The sequence below is a fragment of the Protopterus annectens genome, chromosome 17.part0 (genome assembly GCF_019279795.1).
Source record: "Protopterus annectens isolate FY-2018-M chromosome 17.part0, PAN1.0, whole genome shotgun sequence".
NCBI classification, from domain to species: Eukaryota; Metazoa; Chordata; order Ceratodontiformes; family Protopteridae; genus Protopterus; species Protopterus annectens.
Genome location: NC_056751.1, coordinates 151,347,412 through 151,360,337, shown reverse-complemented (window position 1 = coordinate 151,360,337; position 12,926 = coordinate 151,347,412). Strand labels below are relative to the sequence as shown.

Genomic DNA, 12,926 nt, shown 5'->3' with positions numbered 1-12,926 from the left:
ATTTGAACTGTGAAAGAATAGGATTTTATCTACAGACTCGTGGCACCACTGATAACTTCATAGCTCCACATGAGGAAATAATGGCAACTTCTAAAGTGCATCCAGAGTAATATTCTTTTACACTAAGGAGAAAACCTTCAATGCCTACAGGGCATGTTGTGGCAAGTTCCATCTTGGGATGGGACAAGTTTGAAGATAAAGATGTGGCAGAAATGTGAGTTTGCAGAAGTCCGTGGACAATAACATTCCTTGGGTAAACCAAGGCTGATCTTTTATATGACAGAAGGGAAAAAGATACAGCAACATGCTGCTGTATAAGAACAGAGTTAAATGATGCAAGCAGAAACAAAATAGTGGTGAAGACTATGAAAAACAGAACCAAACTACTGTCACAGGTAGGTAGATTGTCGGACAGTGCAGTATAATGGGGTGCTGCACTCAGTGCGCCATCCTTCGGATGTGGCATTAAATATAAGCCCCAACCGCCAGAGTTAGTGGTAGCTCAGGTGAAGATACCATGGCACCTCCTGAAGAGTAGGGGAAGCTCCAATGCCCTGGCCAAATTTACCTTAATAGTATAAATATCTCCGGTCTTACCTGAAGAGAAGCTACTAGCACAGTGGGACTAACCTGGGTAACAAATGCTAATTACATAAAGCTACGGAAACTGCTCCCTCTATAATAAACTTCTCTTTAAAAGCAACAAGTATTTATTACATGACTAGCTAAAAATTAAAGACCAGCAGGGGAAGTCTACTTTTTAAGACTGTTGCCCGACCTAAGTCACTATGAAAGATAAAAAGTAAAAGCACTTGTGTGTGCAAAAGTGGGTGCCTTAAAGAGCATTCCAGGAAAGCCATAATCAAATATCACTGCTACTTCTCAACAAAAACTGGTCAAGATACATTGTAAAACGGTTTGGTACTGATTAGGCAGAGGAGGAGGAGGGGATCATTGAAAATATGTCTATTTATCCAAGTGCTGAAATGGTTCTTGCAGTAGCAGAGCAGCAAGCAACTATAAAACGGAGATTCTCCAGTACAACTTATGGTGATAACATGGCACTGGAATTTCTGCAGGGCCTGCAAGAAGCAATGCAATGTTATAAGTGATCTAGAGTTGAATGGCTTTGGTAGGAATAGACAGGTCTTACTACTAAATACATGGAGGCACAAATATCTATTACATCAGTTGAGAGTTTAGATGAAAGGGCAGGAGTAAATTAAAGGTCAGAGAGACCCAAGAAACCAGACTTCCTAGGAAGCAAATTCAAGGGTGTAGAGTTATGCTGCAATGCAGCATAATTTGGCATAAACACTTCAGGGATTAGATTAATTTGTATGCCACTGAACACAGCTCACAGTCAATGTTAGTTGGCTTGATGAAAGGCTCTGGTGGTGCAGACAGAATCCTGGATGCAGAGTGGAAAATAACCACCAGTAAAACAGAGCCAAGTATTAACAATTCTGTGCTATATTTATTTGGTTTAATTTATCACTGATCTTCAGTATGCACTTGTTAAAGAAACTACTGTATTACTCTTAGCTTGTTTTAACAGTATTTTGCAGAAGCTGTATGCCAAAATACTAAGTTTGCAAAGTGTGTGTGTTGCAAAGTGTGTGTATTGTGAACATCAGTGTTAGTGACCTTCTTTCCAAGGATTCCTGATATTACAGAAATTCTTACTTTTGTTCTAAAGTATTTGTTACTGCACTTGAGCTCAAAAGCCAGCTTGTTTTACATTGGGAGGGTTCTTTTGCACTCTGGTGGGAGAAGGGAGCTAAATTCAACCCATCCAAGGTAGGAACTACTGGTCGACAGCTGTGTGCGTTTTTATCTGATTGGCCTGAGGGCTTAACTTTAGACAAGTCTTTCAACCTGCTGGTTTAGAAGCCTCATGGTTGTGCAATGTGCAAACATGGTTCCCCATGCTTGCATATAAGCAAATCTCTCAGGTTTAAAATCCTCTATAGGAAATTACCTACTGTTCGCAGCTGCTCAAAGAGCTGCCAGTTTGTGCAGAGGGTGGTATCACTGCATGTCATCGAATAGTATACTAAAAACACACTCACTCTGACCTTTAAGTAACACTCCCTTATTCCTTTCCCATCCAGAAATTGCGTTTCCTTGCCTTACAAAGCATAGACTAAATTCAGACCTGCTGAAACTAGACCGTTTGATATCACTGTGTTCTTAAACTAGATATCTTACAGTAAGAGGGCCTCCCCTGCACACCTGTGGCAGACGTGTCTAGTTCAGGACCCATCTGAGTTAGGGATTACTGCAGAAAGGTTCAGTATGGGGCTTTCCCACTGGTACTTGTGTTAAAACTGTTTAAATTTGCCTGTATACAAGCCTCGCACTTTTGTGGGCTTGTGCTCAAGTTACTGGAGCTGCTCAACACTTGGAAACTTTAGCCAGAGGTCTGAAGTGCATCTGCACTGAAATTAAAGGCATTCACTGGAAAAAAAGTGAAAAACAAGTATATTTTAAGCCACAGCACTGATTGAATTACTGCATTTTTGCAGTTTGTGATCAAGTCCAGCTAGCCCACTTCCTTCCCAAATACCACATTCAGAAAAATCGTGCCACAAAGGACGGGCAATTTCCATTCATTTCTCCTGCTAGCTTGACTGATACAGGCATAGTCAGGCAATGTAGCAACTGCCTCATGTATACAGACGACCATTTACTCCTAAAGCAAACACCCTATGTGAGAGATGCAAATATACTGTGGAACTGCAGTCAATTCTCTCATGTAAAAATGCTTCATCTCTCTCATAAAAGGTCACGATACAAACACACATACGCGGAGGTGCTCACTAAAAGCCTATCAAAAAGAACAGATCTCCCAACACACTGCCCACACTCACCACTAAGCAAAAAAAATACACATGCATACACCAGTATCTCAACAAATAAGCCCCCAAGGGAAAAAGTGCTAAATGTCCTGGTCATAGGGGACTCCATAGTGAGACAAATATCCCACTCCTCACCAGAATGGACAAGGTCACTGTCAGCTGCCCATCATCAGACAAATTACACAAGCATTAAAATCACAAGTACAGTTATGATACTGTCCTAGTCCATGTTGGAGTGAATGTCCATGGTTCAAGGCCACAGAGCATTCTGGCCTTGCAAAGCTACAATACCTTTCACATGTTCAGACCTCAAAATGAGAAAGGAACCAAAGGCTGAGATGTATCCATATTAAAACAAAAAACACAGACTGGTCAAACAGCATGACTCTCAAACTACTCCACACCCAATTAACTATTGGGTAAGCACCATACTACATCATTGCTAGCTACAGATACCCGGATATGAACCAGAATAAGCACACTACCTACCTCCACTTACTGTAATCCCTCGCCAAACAGCCTAACACCTTAGTTATGGGGCACTTCAACTATCCTTCCATAGAGTTGGGGACATACGCAAGCAAATACACACTTGCCCAGAGGTTCCTGGTCTTTCTCTGCCAGAACACTTGTTAAATCTGCACCCCCTCACCAACATGGGGGGGTTACTGTACTTCCAGATGCACAATGTTCTTCTCCCTGGTTAGGTCAGACCACAAATCAGTCTTGTTTGAACTACTGGAACTGACACCCTTATCAGGAACAAAATTATAAAAAAACTTTACCAAAGTTAACTACAGCTTACTAAGAGATGGTATGAAAAAGCTTCATACCACACTCAGACATCAATAATTACTATGCAGAAATGTACTCAAATGCCCTGTACAAACACAAGTGACCATATAAACTCTGCTGTACCTGACCGGATCAAATCCAGGTCTTCCCATAAAAGCAACCCACTGTAGAAATCTAAAATTGGATCCCTAGCCAAGGATAATCAGGAGGCATTCAACTACTTCCAATGTCTAAAAGGGAATGCCCAGCTATGTGCCAAACTGGTTGTAGATGGGCTCATTACATCAGCAGATATCACCAACCTGCTAGCTGACCGATTCAGTGCAAACTTCACCCCCCTACGTCCTTCAAATCCAGAGCTACCATAAAGGCCTGGTTTGGGAAGAGAGGTTAAGAGTAGATGTAAAGTGAGCATTTTGAATGAGGGCACCTTGATAAAAAAAGGTTGAGAACAGTTGCGTCCAGGACTGGTCTCCAAGGACCATCTTTCCCTGGTAACAAATATTTTTGAGTAAAAAACTTTGTTGAGAAGGAACCCTTTCTATGGTGCAAAGCCTGTAATTCTTGGAAAATGGTGGGAAACAGATGAATCTGGTTTGATGGAGGTTGCGGAATCTACTTGAAGAGGGGCAAAGTCCACCAAGTCATAAAATAACACCTCTGAATGATAGAGGACCCAATTTACTGATGTGATTTTCCACCAGGAGGGTAGGGAAAGGGTGAGACGAAGGGAGAGAGGAGTGTTGGGATGTAGATAAGTCACAGTGGAGGTGGTCTGTCTTGGATAGAAACTCCAAAAGGCAGTGGATGAGGGTGTGGAAAGGAATCTAGGAGTGGAGTTTTTCCTAGCTTGCCTCTATCCCTTTGCCTGTGGTGGGGCAGAGCGGGAAGCCAGTCTAACAAAGGAAGTCCTTTGTGGACAATTCCTATAATACCCGAGGATAGGTGACACCAGTAAATGCTTCAGATTTTGTAATTCCTTTCCCTTTCTTGAAAGGGATTTGAGGAGTTGTGCTGAAGGTTGTCCAAAGAGAGCCTTGTTATCAAGGGGTGCATCTAACACTTTAGTTTGCAAATCCATAGGTAGGGGCTGTAGTTTCACCCAGGAGTATTACCTCAGAACACCGTCCAAAGCTGCAGATTTTGATGAAGTTTCCACAGCATCATACCTGCACTTGGGAGTGCCTAGTCACCAGAGATGCTGTGGAAAGGAGGGTGTTAAGCTGCATCTTAGCTGGGGAATATTGTACATCATAAAGGAAAGTAGAGGCTTTGGAGAGGGTGTCCAACACATACCTAGCCATGTGGGTTTGGTAATTAAGGGCTCACAGCCAGGGTGGAAGAGATACAGACCTTCTTGCCTAGCCTATCCATGAATTTACTGTCCTTGTCAATAGGGTAAAGAGTAGATGAAGGTAACTGTCGGGAGGATTTATCAGCAGAAACTGTATAACTGCTGGATCTGCGGGGGAGGGGGGGTTTAAAAAGGAATTTAGTGTCCTGAGGTACTTCTTCGAATCTGTCTGCACGTTTTGAAGCAGGAGGTTGGGAATCAGGGGCCTGTGAAACAGCCAGAAAGGCATCTTGAAAGGCTGGAAGTAAGGGAGGTACAGCAGAAGGAGAGGGCTGTTCCATCTGTAATCAATGAAAGTATCCCTTAGCGTCAGAAACATCTGAGGCATGCAGTTTAAAATGTTCCCTCATGAGGGAGATCGCACATCCAAAGATAAATTCTTGAGACTCAGGAGTGATGGGATCCTCTTCCTCATGGGAATCAATTTGTGAGCAGTAGGGTCAAGGATTTCTCACAGGAGGAATACTCTTCCTCTTATACCTCTAATGCCTGAAGTGAAGTAGCATAGGGTGCGGTAACAGTTTGCAAGGCCTGGAATGCCCCGAAAAGGTTCTGAGAGAAAGCCTCCCATCCAGGAACAGGCTGTTTTGAATGTTTTAACTGGTTTCCTCTTCAAAGTATGTTTAGACAGCTACTTCTGGGAGGATGGAAGGGTAGGAGTAGGTCCCTCTGACTCCACGAAATGTGGTTCCCCTCCCTCCATCAGGAGCTGATGGCTGGTCTACCTCAGAGGATTTACTCGTTTCCACCAACCAGACTTCCACAGTGGTTCCTGGGATAGGTTGAGAAACGGAAGACCGAAGAGATCCTAGGCTTTCATCCTGCCTCGAGTCTCATTGGACACCTGAGGCGCAGCATGGGAATTGGGCATAATTTTTTGGGCCGTCTTCCAAGGCGGCTTTGTCAGATGTGCCTACCCCACCCTCAATACAAAACGAGACTATGAAGTCTAATTTTCTAGACATAATTTCAGCATGGCCAGACACCTGCGGACAGTCTTAAGCACAAGAAATTTACAAACAATACAGGACATATGGTAGTGTGCCTCATCTAAACAAATTGTGCATGTCCTTGAGGAATATCTCATGCAAGCACACTTCCCCTTTCTAGTGGACATGCACATCTGACTAACAAGCAGATAAGAAAACCCAACAGGTAACTTATCTGTAGCAGTCTGGAAAAAACTAACAATCCCCTTCCTGAATTGGCGAAAAGGAGTCGGACGTTCATTGCGGCAGAAAAATTCTGAATGGGGTACGTGCAGACGTCACTTATAGCCTACGTCAATTTATGGCTCTGACCCAAGTTGCCTCACGTGCACCCCTGATGCAAACACTGGTATACTGGCCAGATGTCCAGTGCTACAGGCAGTAGCCTCAATGCCATGATGAATATTGCAACATGAGTATAGAAAGACATACTGACTACATAATAACCAAAGGTTGCACAGTTACAGTCCACAAAAAACGCAGAACCCAGAATTAAAAGTCTGTACGAAAGAGGTCCAACAGGTTTCCACACCTTCCTTTAATACATAAATGAACAGATTAAGCGCTTTCACACTGTAGTGGACTTGTATAAACAGATTATATAACTGAATGTCTTTAGGGAGGATACAAGAGAAGAAAAGTACAGATGTGTATACTTACCATAAATTTAGATGTTAAGAGTGTATTCACCATTGCAGTCATCACAATTGGGTTAACCCTGCCTGGGTAGCCCTCAGCCGGACCGAATACCAGAGGCTTAGTATTTCGGCGTCTGTTGCTGTAGCTTCAGGACAGACGTCAGGTCGTCAGTAGTATAAAGTAAGGCAGCAGACGCCATTACATCAGCTTTTCTTGGCTCTGTCAGGAGCCCTCAAGTGAAAGCCAGGATACGGTGGAAGAACCCCACCAGCAGAAAGTAAAAAACAAAACAATCCTTGTAAGGAGGGATGGAGGGAGGGAAAAGTACAGCTGTGTACATTTGCCATAAATGTAGATGTTAAGAGTGTATGCACTGTTGCAGTCATCACACTTGGGTTATCTGCCTGCAGGTAGCCCTTAGTTGGCCCGAATACCAGAGTCTAGGGATTTCTGGGTCAGATGCTGTCGCATCTTTCATGACATCAGGTCTATAAAACATGCAGCCGATGCAACTACATCAGTTCTTGTTGCCCCAGAAGTCAGGAGCCCCAAAATAAGTAACAATTACTTGGTGGAACACCTCCAGTAAAAAGTAAATACCATGGCCATAAGATATGGCCAAAAAGAGGATAGGTAGAAAGTCAAGTCAGGGGGCTGGAGGGAGGGTAACCAGGACTGCAACAGTGAATACACCCGAACATCTACATTTATGTAAGTGTACACAACTGTACTATATTCTTAGTGTTTCACTGTTGGCAGTAGTTACATTTGGGTAGATTCCCAAAGCTACGGTTGGGTGGAGGAATTTAAATAGAATTAGGACCAGCTATAAGGCCCTGCAAGACTGCAGTGGCAAAACCAGCTCCCGGATTTAGAGAAAATTGGCAAATGATAAAGCTTGGTGAAAGTATGTACAGAACTCCAGGTAGCAGCTTCTAGGATGTCCCTTGTAGGGACGCCCCTGAGAAAGGCTGTAGAGGTAGATGAAAGCCCTGGTTGAATGGGGGTCTGATGCCCCTGTGGGATAAGTTTTCCAAGGTGCTTATAGCAGAAATGAATGCAGTAGCCTATCCATTTTGAAATGGTTTGCTTTGAAATACCTTTCCCCTCTGTCCCTGCAGCAAATGCCACCAGCAGTTCGGATTTCCTTTGAGGTTTAGTCCTGTCCAAGTAGAATCTAAAGGTGTCTGTGCATATCTAAGGAGTGCAGTATCCGTTCCCCTTTGTTCTGTGGGTTAGGAAAGAAGTTAGGCAAGTTAGCTTCTACTTCGGGCACCGCACTGCAAGAAAGACAGATATAATAGCGTCAGCTGCATGTTTTATATCCCTGACAGACCTAACGTCATGGAAGGGACAGCAAACGACAGGACCAAAGACTTTGTTAATCAGGCCAACTGAGGGCTACTGCAAGCAGATAATCCAAATGTAATGACTGCAACAGTGAAACACGAACATCTGACAGTGTGTGTAGCCTGTTCTGAAGCGTTGGGATGTAGAAGTATGCTTCCTTTAAATCTAGTGCTGCCAACCAGGCGTCCTTGCCTAGCATAGGAAGCAACTGGTGAAGCGTCAGCATCTTGAATTTTGGAATCACCAAATAGGTGTTTAGACAGGTCCAGGATAGGATGCCATGAATTGCCTTTTCTGGTACCAGGAAAAGTCTAGTAGAAACCTTGTCCCTTTTCATATTCTGGTACCAACTGAATAGCCCCCATGCTTAAGACAGAAAGAACTTGCTTTTGGGCCTCCGCCACTGATTTTGGGGTAGATCTGGCCACCCGCCTGGTGTTGGTAACGTGTGGAAGTGAAATCTGTATCCCTGGGACACTATTTAAAACCCATTTGTCCCGGGTAATGAGTTCCCAGTTCTCTGCATGAAGAGCAATCTTTCCCCCAAAGGGGCACTCAGTTGAGAAGTGCTTGGAAGTTTTAAAAGAAGTTAGACACAGTTTGCCATGGGGCAGTTTTATTACTCCCAGATTTGGAAGTGGAGGCCCCCCCCCCCTGCTAAGTCCTGTGCGTACTCTGGGACTGAAGCCTGGGAGCTCTGCTGGGTCTGAGTTTGAACTGACGATCTGGAAGAGGCAGAAAAGGACCAGTTCTTGGAAGGCCAATGCCTACTAAACCTTGGCAGTTGTACTTGCAAAAAATCTAACAGTTTGCATAGATTTAGCTTTTTCCTCCATCTTAAGTACAGTTGTGTACACCTACCATAAATGTAGATGTTAGAGTGTCTTCACTGTTTCAGTCATAACTGTAGGGTGTTCCTGCCGGCAGGCAGCCCGAGGTCGGCCAGAATCCCAAAGTCTGGGTCCGGCTGTTCCAGCAAGTACCCTGACGTCAGAGCGCAGAGGTACAAAGCTGACAGCAGACGCCATCTTCTCAAGCCTTTCTTGCCCCAGATGTCAGAAGCTCCCCAAAAAATCCAGTAGGTGTCCCAAAGGAAACACAAATACACCACAAAGGAAGAGGAGATATAACAAACGGAAAATGAGGGGAATGGTGGGAGGGAAACCCCGACTGCAACAGTGAAGACACTCTAACATCTACATTTATGGTAGGTGTACACAACTGTACTACGTTCTTCGTGTTTCTCTGTTGCAGTCACAACTGTAGGGTGGAATCCCAAAGCTGTGAAGGAGGGAGGAGGCTATGCAGAAGGGGCAGCCAGAAGACCCTGCAAGACAGCAGAGGCAAAACCTGCCCTAGACTTAGAATACAAAGGGAGATTGTAGTGCTTTGAAAAGGTATGCACTGAACTCCAAGTGGCAGCTTCCAAAATGTCCTTGGTAGGAACTCCTCTGAGAAAAGCTGCTGAAGTGGCTGCTGCTCTAGTAGAATGACTTCTAACAATGCCTGGAATCTGTTTCCCAGAATGAGAGCAACAAAACCGTATTCCATGAGCAATCCATTTGGAAATAGTTTGTTTTGAAATAGCCTTACCTAGAGAACTGGAGGCATAAGAGATAAGCAACTGATCAGATTTTCTGAAATCTTTAGTTTTGTCCAGGTAAAATCGTAGATGTCTGTGTACGTCCAATGAATGTAAAATCCTTTCCCCTTTGTTTTGAGGATTTGGAAAGAAAGTAGGAAGGTGAATAGTCTGATTTAAAGCCACCTTAGAAATCACCTTAGGCATAAATGTAGGATTGGTCCTTAAGGCCACTCTGTCTTGGTGGAAAATAAGGTATGGTTCCACAGCCATGAGAGCTTGCAACTCTGACACCCTTCTTGCAGAAGTCAATGCTAATAAAACAGCTGTCTTCCAGGATAAGAACTTGATATCCGAAGCAGCAGCAGGCTCAAAGGGAGGTAAAGTAAGCTTCTCCAAAACATAATTAAGATCCCAAACAGGAACAGGAGGTGCTCTGGGAGGTCTTAAATTCTTAGCCCCTTCCAAGAATTGTCTCACCAGTTGATGAGAAAAAATGGGGGGATCTGTGTTGAAATGAGCCGAGATAGCATAAGCATGAATTTTGATGGAAGAGAAGGAGAGGCCTTTAAGCAAAAGTTCAGAGAGGTAAAGTAAAATGGATGAAATGTCAGGTAGAAGAGGATCAGAACCTCGATCCTGCATACAAATACAAAATCTTTTCCACTTGGAAGCATAAGATTTTCTAGTGCTAGGACGCCTAGCTTCCAAGAGAACATCCAAAACTTGTTTGGGAAGAGCAGAAGGAATCAAAGGCCTTTGTAGAGCCAGGCTGCTAGGCAAAGAGTCTTGACTTGAGAGTGTAGCATCTGACCCTGATGCTGGGACAGAAGGGAAGGAGACAGAGGCAGAATCCAAGGAGGTTCCAAGAACAGGTGTCTTAAGGCTGGATACCAAAACTGTCGAGGCCAATTTGGAGCTATCAGGATGATAATCTTGGGTCTGTCTTGTTTTATTTTCAGTAGCACCCGAGGCAGAAGAGGAAGAGGCGGGAAGGCATATTCCGAAAGATTCCTCCAACTGAAAGACAGGGCATCCACTTTCCATGCTGTTTTGTGGAAGGCCCTGGTGCAAAATAGAGGCAACTGATGATTGAGATGGGATGCAAACAGATCCATCTGTGGACAACCCCAAAAGTACAGTTTTGTACCTACCATAAATGTAGATGTCAGATAGACATGCAACTGCAGTCATAACATGTGGGTTGCCCTGCCTCAGGCAGCCCTCGGTCGGCCGGATTCCAAAGTCTGGGTCCGAGGTCGGCTGATGTCGCATTTCTCTCTGACGTCAGAGCAGCTGGAGTACATAAGCATCAGCCGACGCCATTTTCTTCAGTGTTTCTTGCCCCAGATGCCAGGTGCCCTCCAAGGAAGGCTGTAATCAAATTGGAAGACAAACAGGATTCCAAACAAATAAATGAGCAATAAAACAAATACACCATAACAGACATCCCCAGCTAAGAGTAACAGGGATAGGAGTGGACCCTAGGCATAGAGGGGTATGGAGGGAGGGAAAATCCGACTGCAGTTGCATGTCTATCGGACATCTACATTTATGGTAGGTACAAAACTGTACTATGTCCTTCAAGAATGCAACTGCAGTCATAACATGTGGGTAGAATACCATAGCTTAGCTGGGGGAGGAGGTATGCACTAGGAAAGAGATGGTGTGGCAACCAAACCCTGCAGGACTGCCAAAGCAAAGCCTGCTCTGGATCTGGAATATAGAGGGAGATTGTAGTGTTTGGAGAAAGTATGCACGGAGCTCCATGTAGCAGCTTCTAGAATGTCCTTGGTAGGCACCCCTCTTAAAAATGCTGTAGAGGTGGCTGTAGCTCTGGTGGAATGTGGTCTGACATTGGCTGGAACAGTCTTTCCATGAAAAGAATAACAGAATCTGATGCAATGTCTAATCCATTTAGAAATGGTCTGTTTTGAAATTGCTTTTCCTTGGACTGCAGGGGCGTAAGCTACAAAAAGTTGTTCAGACTTCCTACTGGCCTTGGTTCTGTCCAGGTAGTATCGAAGTTATCTGTGAATGTCCAAGGTATGCAAAAGTCTTTCCCCCTTATTCTCAGGATTGGGGAAGAAAGCAGGCAGATGAATGGCTTGATTTAGAGAAGCCCTAGATACCACCTTTGGCATAAAAGTAGGGTTGGTCCTTAATGAAACCCTGTCTCTGGAAAATAATAAAGGGTGGTATTGCCATTAGGGCCTGTAGCTCCGAAACCCTTCTTGCGGAGGTAATTGCCAACAGGAAGGCTGTCTTCCATGAGAGAAATTGTAAGTCAACTGAAGCTGCTGGCTCAAAAGGAGGTAGAGTCAGTTTTTCTAAGACAAAATTGAGGTCCCAGGCTGGCACTGGGGCCTTTCTTGGTGGCTTACTGTTCTTGATTCCCCTGAGGAATAGTCTTAGTAAGGGGTGAGAGAAAACAGGAGGATCAGTGTTGTATCTAGCTGAAATAGCAGATGCATGTATCTTTATGGAAGAATATGAGAGGCCGTTCTTTAACATATCTGCCAAATATTCCAAGATAAGTGGGATGTTCAGCAATGATGCATCATGTCCCTTGCTGGTATTCCAATTGCTGAATCTTTTCCACTTTGCTAAGTAAACCTTTCTGGTGGATGGTCTTCGAGCCTCTGTTAGTATCCGCTGAACTTCCTTGGAGAGAGATAAGCTGAAGTTATTTATGGGATCTCCCAGGCTGTTAGCTGTAGTGTCTGAAGGTTTGGATGCAGTGTTTCGAAATTGTGTTGAGTCAAAAGTAGAGGCCACTGAGGGAGGGCCCACCTCCTGGTGTGACATATGCTCCGTAGTAGTGGGTACCAGTGTTGTCTTGGCCAATCTGGAGCTATTATGATTCCCTTGGGCTTTTCTGCTTTGATCTTTAGTAATACTGATATCATCAGTGGCAGAGGTGGAAATGCATAGATTGCTAGGGAGTTCCAGTTGAATGAGAGGGCATCTATTTTCCAAGCTTTTGGATGGTATGTCCTTGTGCAAAATTTTGGTAGAAGATGGTTGAGGTGAGAGGCAAATAGGTCCACTTCTGGCTTGCCCCATGTCGAAGTGAGTTGTCTGAAGGCCTTCGGATGTAACCTCCACTCGTGTGGATCTGTGAAATTCCTGCTTAGGCTGTCCGCCAACACATTGTCTTTTCCTGGAACAAACTGGGATTGTAACTGGATGTTTAGGCTCAGTGATTTCTCCCAAAGCTGCATTGTCAGTCTGCAAAGGGGGTAAGAATGGGTGCCCCCTGCTTGTTTATGTACCACATCACAGTGGTGTTGTCTGTCCGTATCATTAAATGGCCTTGCTGGAATTGGTGTTGAAAAGCCTCGATGGCATGCATT

The 12,926-nt window shown here is 44.3% G+C and overlaps 1 protein-coding gene across 2 annotated transcripts in view; it reads right to left on the bottom strand.

The window, feature by feature from the left end:
- HABP4 (hyaluronan binding protein 4) overlaps positions 1-12,926 on the bottom strand; it is a 563,622-nt gene that overhangs the window by 64,593 nt on the left and 486,103 nt on the right. The window lies entirely within an intron of this gene.